Raw genomic sequence first — 10,261 nt, forward strand, 5'->3', positions numbered from 1 at the left:
ATATGTAGCTGCTACAACCTACTTGCGTTTCCATTCTTGTATTGGCAACTCGAATTTATATTATTATATAGAGCAAAGGCCAAAATTGGTCTTGAATATATAGTTATTTTATGTTTTTGGTCCTAAATATTATTTTTTGGATTTTTTGGTCCTGAACATATAAAAATTTGATCATTTTGGTCATCCGTCAATATTTCCGTTAAAACTAACGGTCAACGGGTTTAATTCCGATTTTGACCAAATTAAACTTTTAATTCTGATTTTTTACTCCCTGATTAATTCCCTAATTAATTTTATAAATATTCTTTTAAAATTAGAATTATATAAATAAATAAACATGTTATTTAATTCTAATTTTAAAAGAATATTTATAAAAATAATTAAGGAATTAATTAGGGAGTAAAAAATCAGAATTAAAAGTTTAATTGGGTCAAAGTCGGATTAAACCCGTTGACCATTAGTTTTTAACGGAAATGTTGATGGAGGACCAAAATGATCAATTTTCTATATGTTCACGACCAAAAAATCCAAAAAATAATGTTTAAGATCAAAAACATAAAATGGCCATATGCTCATGACCAATTTTAGCCTTTCCTCTATTATATATACTAATGTAAATGTTGATACTTTGATTAATAGATAGTATTGAATCTCTTTTTAAATGGCCCGCAAAAATTTATTCAGAAGAAATTTTGACTTAGGAATTTTGTATCTTTATATGAATAAAGATTCAAATCTTGAATCAAAATAAACACCGTGTATATTAATTTGAGCAATGTTACGACTTAGGAATTTAGGATCTTTATATGAATAAAGATTCAAATCTAGAATCAAATTAAACACCGTGAATATTAATTTAGGTGCTATTATAATTTCACATGAATATAATTTTAAGACAAGAAATATAAAATGAGAATTAATTACACGGTGTAAAAGCAACAAGATAAACTACTATTGACTTGGAGATCGGTTAACTGTAAACCAAAATCTTTAACCTTCAGCTTAAAAGATAAAGAAAAAAGAGAAACAAAACTCCAAACAGGTTTGCTTTCAACGCTATCCATTTTCATATCTCCATCCATCAGCAATGGAGGTAGCATTACCGACTCCAAATCCACCTCAATGTAGACCTCTTTCCGCCAATTTCGCCGCCTGCTCTGTTTCAGCTCTCGGCTTTTCTCCCGCGATCACTCGAAATCTTCGCCCTCTCGAGCTAGGACTTGGCTTATTAGGGCCTCCCTTGCTGTCGAGCAGCTGGCCGAGAGTAAAGCTGCCGTGATCAGAATCGGAACTAGGGGGAGGTAGCGTTGCTTTGATTTCAAACTAGTTACTTGATTTTTGTTCTAATGGATGATGTTGCATTTCGTTTTGGGTAGAATTATTGGTTCTAGTTCCCAAAATAGAGTATGTAATGTTTGAATTTGTGCTTTTATTACTTTGGCCATTTGCTTGGTTGTTGGTTGATAATTCATTAGTAGGATTATTGTGCACAAATCATTAAGTAGTTTCTCTCTTTGGCATTCAATTCATTACTGAATGGCTTGATTGATCTTAATACTCTTGGTAGGACAGTCCACTCGCCCTCGCTCAAGCTTATGAAACTCGAGATAAACTGATTAAGTCAAACCCGCAATTAGCTGAAACTGGAGCAATCCAAATTGTGGTCATCAAGACAACAGGGGACAAAATTCTAACTCAGCCTCTTGCTGATATTGGTGGAAAGGGTTTATTCACTAAGGAGATTGATGAGGCGCTCATTAACAGCAATATCGATATAGCTGTCCACTCAATGAAAGATGTCCCAACGTATCTTCCACAAACACACAATGATACCTTGCAATCTCCCAAGGGAGGATGTCCAAGATGCTTTTATCTGCTTGACCGCAGATAAACCCTCTCTGGCTGAGCTTCCTGCAGGAAGCACTGTAGGCACAGCTTCGCTGAGAAGGAAGTCGCAACTTCTCAACAGGTATCCATCACTTCAGGTGAGTGTGTTCACTTGTTTCTGCTTTCTTTTGTATGATATATGATGTGTCCATGTGTGTGCTTTTCTATGGTTTATTGTGAGACGAATTCGTAGAATTTCATCTCAAGTATTTGACTATGATATTATGGTCTAAAGTCATGGTAAAATACAGTTACTTATCTACATTTTAGTGTTCATCCCACTTTAGCTTCATGCCTAGATGTACCGTTGATATATATTTCGGAGCTGCAACTGAAAGTAAAATCATACGAACTAGGGGTTAATTCTTCTTTTGTTTGTTGATGAATATGTTAGTTTTGTTTGTGACATCTTAGTTTGGGATTTTTTGGAGGTTTTTTGGAATGAGTTTTTTCAACTTATCATTTTGTATGATTGATGATTTTAAAACAAAATGACATTTACAATTTTAAAAGGCATTATTTTAAGGGGGCTGGGGTTTCCATAAACTATTTCTTTCACCCAAGGGCAAACAATCAATTTTTCTTTGATGGGATGGCACATCAAATTTTTTCGAGTTTTTTCGGACGGAAACTAATTTTTGGGAAAAGGGCCCTTTCATAAAAAATGTGAAGTTTTTGGCTTGATGTATTGGGTTTTTAAAAAGGGCGTGTTGGAATGTAATGGGCCCTGAGGATGGACAATGAGTTTATAAACCGCCTTTGTCGAGCTTGGGGGCCCCGAGACCCCTTTTTCCACCCCCGGGTTGGAAAAGGGTTTACCGAAACCCTTTCAGGGTGGAAAACCCCAAGGGGTTTGGGCCAAAAGGGGCGTGTTTTCCGGGGGCATGACTCCCTACCGGATATGAAGTTTGGCCAAAAGTGTCGAGATATTTTGGGAGGATCCCCGACGGGACAAAAGAAAGGGGGGGCGGTTTCCTTTGACATCTCGATCCCCCCCAAGCGAAAACCCCTTTGGATGAGGGCCCGATTTTTATGCATCGCCCAAAAGGGACGTATACATGCCCCCGATTTTGGGGGGGGAAAATTTATTTTACCGGACACCACGGGGTGCAAGGCCCCCTTTTTATGGGGTTTAAAACCCCTTTTTGGCCGATCCAACGTTGGGTAATACCCTTGGGGTAGTCCGCTTTGGCGTATCTAATTATTTATCAGGGGGTTTCCGAGGGCAGAAGGGGGTTTTGGGGTGGCCCTAGGGTTTTTTGGCACCGATGGGGTGGGAAAGAATCCCACTTGGGGCCCAAAATCCTTTGAATACGCTATGCACCGTGTATCCCCCGGGGGCCCAAGTAATGTTTTTTTTACATTAATTTATTTAATTATTTATCTTTTTAACTTTTGACTTAATTTTATGTATAGGGGGCCCGGAGGGCCCAAAATGGGAAATTTTTCCCCGATATTCGTTCCAAATTATCGGATCAATTATAAAGGCTTTCCGGGCCGGGGTGAAATTTATTTCCTTTGTCTTAGTTAATGAATTCTTATAACATGATTTTTATATTGGGGGTTTTTTTATTATACCCCAATCAATTATCACGAAAAAACCCCGGCCGTTGCAAATTTTATTCATATTATTTTGTTTGTAGTTTCCCAGACCCGCTGGGAATTTAAATTTCCTTGGCCTTTAATCATTCTTTGATTTGACCGCACCTTTTTTTGGACACTTTTTTGGTGCCGGTCATTTTGGGGCACCGAAAAGACGGGGTTTGCCGAAAATTTAACCGATCCCGGGGTATTCTCAAGATGGAAAGGGATTTTAAAGAATGCCAAAAATTTTGTGTAAAAGTCACCGCCGGGGGAGGGGGCGATTGGGCAAAGAAACATAAATTGTACTTTGATAAAGGGGATAGGAAAAAAAAGGGGTTTCCCAACCCAATTTTTGACCATGCCGGGGGGCATGGAAGGTCGCATTAACCCTATGGGGGAGGTAAAATGGATCACGGTGTCATACCTAATTTCCCCGGGGACCCCCAAAACGGATGGGCAACCCGGCCTTTTTATGAAAGTGTTGGTATGTTTTTGTATAAAAAAATGAATTATTTTTAAATTTGTATATGTTGGAATTAATGATTTTGTATTATCTAGGTTGAGAGGCTGGGGGGTATGGCATTTGACCTCCGGGAAAATGACACCAGCCCCCGATTCGGGAAAAAGGGTTCCGAGGGGCTTGTCATAGGTAATATTGATGTGATGGAGATCCCCTTTTTCCCCGGCTGGAAAGTGGCTCCGGGGAAAACGCCCACCGGCTTCATTCGTCATGGAGTCCTTGGGTTGCCCCAGTAAAAAGGGCCCGGTATACACGGCAAAATAGGTTTTCGCAAAATGGCATGGGGCCCGTTTATGCTGGAACCCCCAGCCCCGAGTCCGTTAAACCCCGGTTGGTCGTCTACCGGGTCAACCCGAGGGGTGGTAAACCCAATTTTTTGCAATGGGGAACAAGATTATCTTGATTCATTCTTGGGTCGGTTGGGGTTGCCAGAGAAACGTGATTCATATTCCCCAATTTTTTTAATTTGTGGCTCCCCTTTAGAAGAAGAGGGGCGGCCCAAAAACCGAAGGGGAAGAAGAGGAAAAAAGAAGAAGACGGGGGAAGAGGGGCGCGGGAAACAGAGAGTGTGGAAGGGGATGAAGTAGTAATATCTCGACCACCTACCGGGGATCGTCAAGACCAATTTTGGGAAAAGTTCATCAAATAAGATTGGGAAGGCAAAGCACAATGTATTAAGGGGGTTTTCAACAAGGAAAAAACAAAGGGGAAACGAAAAATACACTCCCTTTGGGAAAAAAGGTTTTTGAATGAGTTGGGTTTTATATGTATCTTTCAATTGAACTTATATGTTTTAATGGTCTTTGGTGGAATTTTGTTTATAAATATGTTGGTATTTGTTTATTTTTAAAAAAAGTTTTTTTCACTAATTAAGGTAAATTTTTAAATTTTTTTTAAAAATTGACAATACAAAGTATCGATTGTCAAACAACCCCCTTCCACCCGCTTTAAAAAAAAGACAACGGAATTATCCCCTAATAACCGGCCCCCTAAAGTCAAAATAAATCTAATAATTTCCCAAAAACATCTACCACAAAAGTTGATAAACAACATAGTAAAAGTCAAATAAGATCCATCCCTAGCCCCAAAAAAAACATAAAAATGTCAAATAAGATTCATCACATAGCCCAAAAACAAACATAAAATGTCAAAAAAGATCCATTCCCTGCCCAAAAAAAACTAAAATGTAAAAAAGATTCATCACATATTCCCAAAAAAAAACATGTTTTCATATAAAAATCCAAAACACATCCTTTAAAAACAAACATCAACAATATTCCCTTTTGACGGCCCTGCCTCTTGTTTGCCGTTCCCCCCCAAAACAACAAAAATTTAATAAAAAAACCTAACATTTCAAATACACAAATCAAAAAATACCATGAAACAAACGGACCGTTCCGTCAATTTCTTTTACCCCTCTTTTCCCCAATTTCGCAACGGCGGGAGCCCGGTTAAAACTTCCTCCGGGGAAACCATTTGATTACGTATTCCCCCCCTTCTTCCTTTAAATTGCCACGGCCCCCCCGGGAAACAACCGGGGGAGGGTGATGCACTTTTCCCCAAAGGGTTAATTAAATCTTCGGTCTGGGGGCATCAAATTTAATTTTCACCATAGTACTTTTTGGGTTCCATGTACTTTAGGGAGTAGGGCTTATCTATAAGGTCAATCAACGGGACCCCGGGTTTTAGGCCCCCCAAAAACCATGTGAACAAGGAACTCCCGTTTTGGGGCCCCTTACCACAACTAAAGTCGACTCCCGATAAAACTTTTTGTACATTGTTGCCCCTTTGACACTCCATTTTCTATTTTTCCCCGGTTCGGACATTTATCTTTTCCCTTCTCGGGCGGCCCCGGGTAATGTAATTTTGCCCCCCGAGTCATTCCTTTAAAAGATGTCCCCTTGCCCCAGGACCAAATAAAAATTTGGGGGTGGAGGGGGCTCTTGTCCTGATTACGGAAATTCATTGCTTTGAAGATTTCTTTATGCCTATTTGATATAATGCCCCCCCCTTCCGTATTTAACGGGGTTTTTGATCCCAAAAACCCGACCAACCCCTTGGTTTTTCCTCCACCACAAAGGTATGCAAAAGGAAAAAATGTCTTGTTAGCATCAAAACCACAAGCAACAAGCAACTTACCTTTAAATCTTCCTCGGGGGTGAGTCCCCCCTATTGTTAACACCGGTCGGGCCTTCGGGGAAAACATGTATTGCAAGGAAAAGCCCGGAAAAAATAGTTGAACACATTTTAAGCCCCGACTCAATTGGCCCTTGTCTTCCCCTCAACAATTTTTGCCCGGGTTTCCCGGACTGGGGTTCAAACATGTAGCTTCTTAACCCACTAAATGTTCCTCCCTCCACCATTAAAAAACTTTTATGCCCTTTTTTTGCATACCAGCCTTCTTATCCGATTGACACACCAAATGTTTCAACATTAGCTATTATTGGGAAAACCTTTTAAATCGGCACATTGTGCAAGATGTCGAATAAAAAGAATCATTGCCGATGAGAAGTTAGCATGATCTCGTTTGCACGATGGGTACCAAATAGGCCCCCCCCACTTTTAACTTCCCCCCATATCGTCTGCCCTTTGAGTAACCAAACCTCCCACTTACTTCCCCTTTCTTTTTCCCTCTTTGGGGCCCATGATCCAAAACTTTTCCTTTGTTCCTTAAAAAATTTGCATACGGGCATGCCACCTTCTTTAAATTTTTCCCCGACGACCCTTTCCTTTTTTCCCCCTAAAAACCCATAGTTTAAAAAGCCTTCACATGAAGTTTAATTTAAAATTTTTTCCCAACACAATCCCATGCGGCTCTTTCTCATCCCAATACAAATTCTTGTGTTCATTATCAACAACATCATCGATACTCCAAGGACGACTTGGTAATTTGCGAAAAAATTTTAACCCCCCAGTGTTGTACCCGAATTTGGGTTTTTCACCCTTTTACAAAAAGGGTTTACAAAAAGGATTATCTCATCATCGGAAGAACCACACCATCTGAAAAACCATCACCATCACAGATCGGGCCCGGCCCCCCAAAAATTTCTTTTTGGGGTCCGGGGAAAATCCAACCCTCACCTCATCATTAAACCCAAAACCAACATCAACGGGATCTACCAAAACTCTCCGTTCATACTATGATCAAAGTTCATATGTTCACCCCCTGAGATGATCCAAAATCACATTCGGAAACTCAAAAGTTAAACCCCAAGAGATGATCCCCTTTTCCAAAAAACAACAATGTGCTTGGGGTTCAACCCAAGGTGAATACTCAACAAATAAATTTAATACACCCACTTGAATTTTGAGCATTGTTGAACATAAACATTACACTTTCATCATTGCAAATCACAGAACATGTATAACTCATCCCAAGCAAACACATACATTGTCTCCAAATAATTCTTGTGTTTGGGTTTACATCTATTCTCATGGCATCACATATCATTGTACCAATTGGAAAAAAGGGAAAAACCGAATTTAATACGATGGGCTCCCATACGAGGTGGATCATAACCAATACCCATATGTGGTAATTTTTAACTACTCTACCACCCCAATCAAACTTTCCAAATACTTATGATTTGCATCCCCAAACATTTTCCCAAAAAAAACAATGAGAGACATTTTTTTTATAAGCCCCAATTTTTAATAAATTGGGTAAAACTAACAAAAAAGAGCAAAATAAACATGAATAATGATGAATGTAGCCAAATTGAAGAACAAATACAAATTTGTTTGAAATTCCCCAAAAAACCGGCAATTTGGCCCCGAAGAAGATGGAAAATCGCGACTTTGCTCGACTCCGAAAGTGTTCCCCTCTTCGCTATTTAAATCTTTGGAAGGCATAACCAATGTCCTAAAGCGCATAATTTTTTTGCGCACTCGGAAAGACGCTAATGGTTATGCGTCCTAATGAAAACGTAACTTGTGCGCAATCCAAAACGCTAATTTTATTTGCGTTTTACACGCATAACCCTTATGGCTTTAAGACGCATAACCTTTATGGTTTATTTTAAAACGTAACCTTTATTTCCCCAAAGGGAAAAAATCTTTCTTCTTCATTAAGATGGAATCTTTTAAACCTAGAAAAAAAGAAGAATTAATACGAACTAGGCACAAATCGTGATTTTTCCCAGCGAATGTTTCGGAGCTTTTGCGCGTCTTTTGGTTTGTGGTTTGGGAGAATTTTCGGGGTAATGTCCCAAAAGGTTAAAAAAATTAAAATGAAGGAGTAGCCCCAACAACATTATTGGCTTTGTATTAAGCGCCAAACATGACGAAAATGTCACATTTCATCCTTTGATGATATGCTCCTTTTTTGTGCTCGGGGGTATGAATTTGCATGAGGTGATGAAAAGATGGTATGCCCTTTTTTGGTTATCAATATTTAAAAATTCTCATCTAATTGAACATTTAGAGGCCACTTTTTTGGGCGGCCTTAATCATGAGGATACGAAGGGGGTTCGTGTGAGGGGCTTTCCCGGAAAAATTTGGATGGATTGTGTTCTAAAGGGATATGCTGTATGAGGAGGGCGCCTATTGGGGCCAGATTCGATGGAATCCAAGGTAGTTGAAAAATGTAAAATTTTCTCAAAACGGCCTTTTTTATTCTCGAGGGCATTTGACATATCCGTATACATTTTAAATGCGGTCAAACCTCTGAAGGGCCCTTTTTCTTTTGTGATATGGTAAAGATGGGAAAAGATCCGGGAGGGCTTTATCTCGAAATGGGCCTAATTTCTTTGCCGATGAGTAGTCAAATTTTAAAAGAGAGAGAGAAGTGATCCCGAATACGTTTTCCATTTTGGGGAGCACCTAATTAAAAATTTCGTTTGGTTGTAGTGTTGTACTATGAATAGCATCTTGTTAATCTTGTTGGAAGTTTTGGTTAAAAAACCCCTTTGTTATACCGTTGGAATGTTTGTAGAATATTCGTTTTTATGATCTAAAGGCCCCGTTAGCCTTGGAAAATTAAATTTAGTGCACCAATAATATTTTATCTGAAAAGAGTATTTTTTACTCCCTTGGAAAAACTAAGAAAACACACTTTGCTTTTAATTTTCCCAACCAAAATCATACATCTATTTTTGATAACTTTATTTTTTTTTTTCTAACGGATTCCTATTAACTAGGAATGGGTGTAATACTATTACATCACAAACTTCTAATCCGTATTAGCAAGCAATGAAACAACTTGTACAAAACGCTTGGAACTTAAATCACACCCCCGAGTTTGAGCACATGAATATCAAGTTGAGGAAAAATTAGAAAATGTACTATGGGAAAAAAAATACTCACATAATCCGGGAACAACTTGTTCACCACAAATTAAAAAAAAAAGTAAATAAAAAAAAAAACTCAACCCCAAAAATTGGGTAATGGTCCCCCGAACGCAGGGGTTAAATGAACACAAAATTGATCGAATCATGCTTTTTTTTAAAAACTAAAAAGAGGTGTCTATTCTCCTTAAAACCCTTCCTCTTGCGAATACCCGTGACAAAGGGGAGAAGCAGGGTTGGTGGGTTTTAGTGGCGACCAAGTCTCAAAGTTTTTTGGTGAAAATGGGTTTTCAAAAAATGTGTGGTTTTTTAAATAAGATAAGATATATGGCTAGGTTGGTACAAGCCACAAAAAAGGGGGGAAAGACTTCAATGAGATTTTTCCCGTTGTCAAACATGCTTCCACGATTGTTATCGGGGTTGCTCAAAAGGGAAATTTAGAGCCATCCGATATCAAGCCGCTTTTACATGGGGACTTGGAAAACTATATGGAGCACCAAAAGGTTTTTTAGTTCCGGGGGATGGGGAAAGTAGCACTTAAACAAAAGTTTGTATGGGGAGACAAGGAGACAATGGTATCTTTAAATTTGATGCTCACCTTACAATATTGGTTTCATAAGTCGACTTATGACAATTGTGTGTATATCAAGGCAATTTTATGGGGTTTTTCTTTTTGGTCTTATATTTGGGCGACATGCTTGTAGGCTCTGACTTGGGAAAAAATCGACCATTAAGCATGAGTTAATGAGGGATTTTGAGATGAAAGACTTAGGAAAGCCAAAAGGGTTCTTGGGATGGACATTCTTAGGAAGAATGAAGGGAGATTTGGGCGAGATTTTTTAGTGAAGCTCTTCAAAAATTCTAGATGCAAGATTCAAAGGAAGGGCAATACCGCTCCCTTAAAATTTCAAAGGAGTAGGTTCCCAAGGAGATGAAGAGAGGGGGAAAAGATGAAAATCCCATATGCGAAATAGTTTGGGGAAAG

At 38.8% G+C, this 10,261-nt stretch overlaps 1 pseudogene; it reads left to right on the top strand.

The window, feature by feature from the left end:
• The first annotated feature begins 1,087 nt into the window (after positions 1–1,087).
• Positions 1,088–10,261, top strand: part of LOC125189950 — a 10,892-nt pseudogene continuing 1,718 nt past the window's right edge.

The sequence above is a fragment of the Salvia hispanica genome, chromosome 5, assembly GCF_023119035.1.
Source record: "Salvia hispanica cultivar TCC Black 2014 chromosome 5, UniMelb_Shisp_WGS_1.0, whole genome shotgun sequence".
Lineage (NCBI taxonomy): Eukaryota > Viridiplantae > Streptophyta > Magnoliopsida > Lamiales > Lamiaceae > Salvia > Salvia hispanica.